Below are 3,883 nucleotides of genomic sequence, written 5' to 3'. Positions count from 1 at the left end.
GAGAGAGGAAGGAGAGAGAGAGAGAGAGAGAGAGAGATCGATTTGTTGTTCCACTTATGCATTCACTGGTTGTCTTGTAGGTGCCCTGACCAGGAATCAAACCCACAACCTTGTTGTATTGGGATGACACTCTAACCATTATATCTATCAGGCCAGGGCCCCATGTTAATAATTCTAATTGACCTTCTTGTTAGCAGTTTTATGACTGAGTTTTCCTCAGAGTTCTGTAAATCTTTACCCAGTTTAGTGTTATATTTTTAAATTTATCAGAAGCCTATATTTTAGAGTACTTATTAGGTGTTTTTTTTTTCTTGTCAGGTTTTAAAAAAATGAATCTTTGAAAATGAAAAATATTTGTAGGAACATTTTGTTTCTTTTTGCCAAAGCATCAAACAATTGTCTGTAAATGATAAAAAAAAAACTTTAAAATAGCCACGTTAAAGAGGACTCTCAACAATGAAAGTAATTTATTTTTATTTTTATTTTTGTTCTGGGTGCAGTGAACTTTATTGATGATGCATGACAAAGTAGGGCTCCCTACGCCCCTCCCCTCTTCAGGGGTCTGGGATGGAAACGGTGGTCAGGAGATTCTCATTGTGTCGGGGGATCAATCTGGGGCCAGGACTCCCCAGCAGCTGAGGGCCCCCTTCCTCTCGCTGGGGCTGGTGGTCCAGGGGGTTCTTACTCCTCGGAGGCCATGGGGACCATAAGGTGCACCACCCTGTTGCTGTAGCCAAATTCATTGTCAGACCAGGAAACGAGCTTGACAAAGTGGTCACTGAGGGCAATGCCACCACCAGCATCAAAGGTGGAGGAGTGGGTGTCATGTTAAAGTCATAGGAGACCACCTGGTCCTCAGTACAGACCAGGATGCCCTTGAGGGGCCCTCTGACGCCTGCTTCACTCCCTTCTTCATGTCACATATTTGGCAGCTTTCTCCAGGCGGCAGGTCAGATCCCAAATCGACACTGTGGGTGGGACACGGAAGGCCATGCCAGTGAGCTTCCCTTCAGCTCAGGGATGACCGGGCCCACCGCCTCGGCAGCGCCCGTAGAAGCAGGGATGATGTTCTGGGCAGCCCCTCGGCCATCACACCACAGCTTCCCAGAGGGGCCATCAGGGTCTTCTGGGTGGCGGTGATGGCATGGACTGTGGTCATGAGTCCCTCCAGGATGCTGAAGTTGTCATGGACGACCTTGGCCAGAGGGACCAAGCAGTGGGTGGTACAGGAGGCATTGCTGACAATCTCGAGGGAGTTGTCATACTTGTCATGGTTCACACCCATCACAAACATGGGGGCAGCCGCAGAAGGGGCAGAGATGATGACCCTCTTGGCTCCGCCCTTCCAGTGAGCCCCGGCCTTCTCCATGGGAGTGAAGACACCAGTGACCCCACAACATCCTCAGCACCAGCATCGCCCCATCTGATGTTGGCGGGATCTCGCTCCTGGAAGACGGAGATGGACTTTCCACTGATGACAAGCTTCGCATTCTCAGCCTTGACTGTGCCTTTGAACTTGCCATGAGTAGAATCCTACTGGAACATGTAGACCATGCAGTTGGGGTTAATGAAGGGGGTCATTGATGGCGACAATATCCACTTTGCCAGAGTTAAAAGCAGCCGTGGTGACCAGGCCCCCGATGTGGCCAAATCCGTTCACTCCGACCTTCACCACCATGTCTCAGGGTTGTGGCTGCTGGCACAGTGCAGGAGGAGAGGCTGTCTGAGGAACAGGAGGAGCAGAGAGACAGATTTTTTTTTTTAATGGCTATGGTTGAAGAGCTGGTCAATTCACATACATACATATAAAGAATGCAATTGTCTTAGCTATCTATTCCAACTTTACTTACTTTGACCATCTATAAAACTCTTTTCTCAAGATCCCTCCTCCACGGACCTTCTGCAACTTCCACAAAATTTCTGCAACTTATATATAACTTTCAGTTTTTGTCGTATCGTTTCCTGTCTTATTTTGCAACAATGATTTTACTTTATGACAAAATTACTTTTCTATTTCTTTTTATACAAAAACAAAAATCCAAAACCAAACCAAACGAAAAACCACCCATATCCTTTATATCAGTGATGGCGAACCTATGACACCCGTGTCAGAGGTGACACGCGAACTCATTTTTTTTGTTGTTTTTGGTTGATTTTTCTTTGTTAAATGGCATTTAAATATATAAAATAAATATCAAAAATATAAGTCTTTGTTTTACTATGGTTGCAAATATCAAAAAATTTCTGTATGTGACATGGCACCAGAGTTAAGTTAGGGTTTTTCAAAATGCTGACACACCGAGCTCAAAAGGTTCGCCATCACTGCTTTATATCCTTATTAAAAAAAATACATTCTATTTTCTTTTCCCTCAACAATAATGCATCTCTATACTTTATACCTTTTTCTACTGAAAACATGTCCTATTTTTTATATACAGTCATTTTGTTTCATCATTATTTTCTTTTAAAAAATATATTTTTATTTCAGAGAGAAAGGGAGAGGGAGAGAGAGGTAGAAACATCAATGATAAGAGAGAATCATTGATCGGCTGCCTCCTGCATACCCCACACTGGGATTCGAGCCCAGAACCCCGGCATGTGCAGAATTGAACCCGGGACCCTTCAGTCCCCAGACCAACACTCTATCCACTAAGTCAAACTGGGGCCTTATTATTTTCTAGTAGTTTTGTAAACACTACAGCTGTTTTACAAATTAATTTTGGCAGGGTCTACAGTGTGTTTTAAAGATTTTTAAAAATTGATTTTTAGAGAGAGAGAGAGAGAAACATTAATGTGAGAGCGAATATCAATCAGCTACCTCCTGCACACCCCCTACAGAGGACCAAGCCCACTAACCCCAGCATGTGCCCTGACCAGGAATCAAGCCGGCAACCTTTCTGTGCATGGGAAGACGCCCAATCATCTGAGCCTCTCCGGCTGGGCAAACAGTCATATTTTTAAAAGGCCTTGCCCTTGACTGGAGCAATGCAGACATAAGCCAAGGAATGCCAACAACCACCAGAAGTTAGAAGAGGCAAGGAATAGATTCTTTCTCGATCCTCCAGCCCTACCGTCACCTTGATTTGGGCCCAGTGATACTGACTTTGGATTTTGGCTTCTAGAACTGTGAGAGAATATATGTTTTGTTGTTTTTTAATAAATAAATAAAAGGCCTTGCCTTGGCTGGTATTGCTAAGTGGTTAGAACGTCAGCTGGAGAACCAAAGGCCACATACCTGGGTTGTAGGTTCCGTCCCCGGCCAGGTTGGGGAGCATGCAGGAGGCAACCAGTCGATGTGTCTTTCTCACACTGAAGTATCTCACTCCCCCTCCCCCACCTTCTTCCCTCCTTTCCACTCTCTAAAAATCGATGGAAAAAAATATCCCGAGGTGAGGATTAAAAAAAGACCTTTTTATTTTTCCCCCCTTCAGTCTCTGTGGACAATGTTATAGTTAGCTCTTAGGTGTTTACATGTTAAAGACATGATAAGAGTTATAACTTTATAACTCTTATAAAGAGAAAGACTAAATGTTGTTTTTTTAAATTTACCAAAATGTCAGAATTTTAGGAATTTTATATAATTTCTGGAACATTTATATGAACAACCTATCAAAATAATCAAAGGTTTAGCATAATTTATTTGACAGTGCTTCCTATGTAATCTAATATATCAAACTAGTGGCCGGTGCACGAAATTCGTGCATGGGTAGGGTCCCTAGGACTGGCCAGCGATCAGGTTCCCCACCTCCTTCTCTCGCTCCCTCAGCTTCAGCTGGTCGCCCGTCATGTTCCGCGCTGCCCCCTGGTGGTAAGCGCATGTCAAATTGAACGCCCAGTTGAACTCCCTAGGGGACACTTTGCATATTAGCCTTTTATATATATA

The 3,883-nt window shown here is 44.0% G+C and overlaps 1 pseudogene; it reads right to left on the bottom strand.

Moving 5' to 3' along the window:
- Positions 1–463: 463 nt before the first annotated feature.
- LOC102256777 lies at positions 464–1,729 on the bottom strand (annotated as a pseudogene).
- Positions 1,730–3,883: the final 2,154 nt, after the last annotated feature.

This window comes from Myotis brandtii, unplaced genomic scaffold (assembly GCF_000412655.1).
Source record: "Myotis brandtii unplaced genomic scaffold, ASM41265v1 scaffold193, whole genome shotgun sequence".
In the NCBI taxonomy this organism is placed as follows: Eukaryota; Metazoa; Chordata; class Mammalia; order Chiroptera; family Vespertilionidae; genus Myotis; species Myotis brandtii.
The sequence above is the reverse complement of the archived record's forward strand: the minus strand, read 5'-3'. Positions and strand labels throughout refer to the sequence as shown.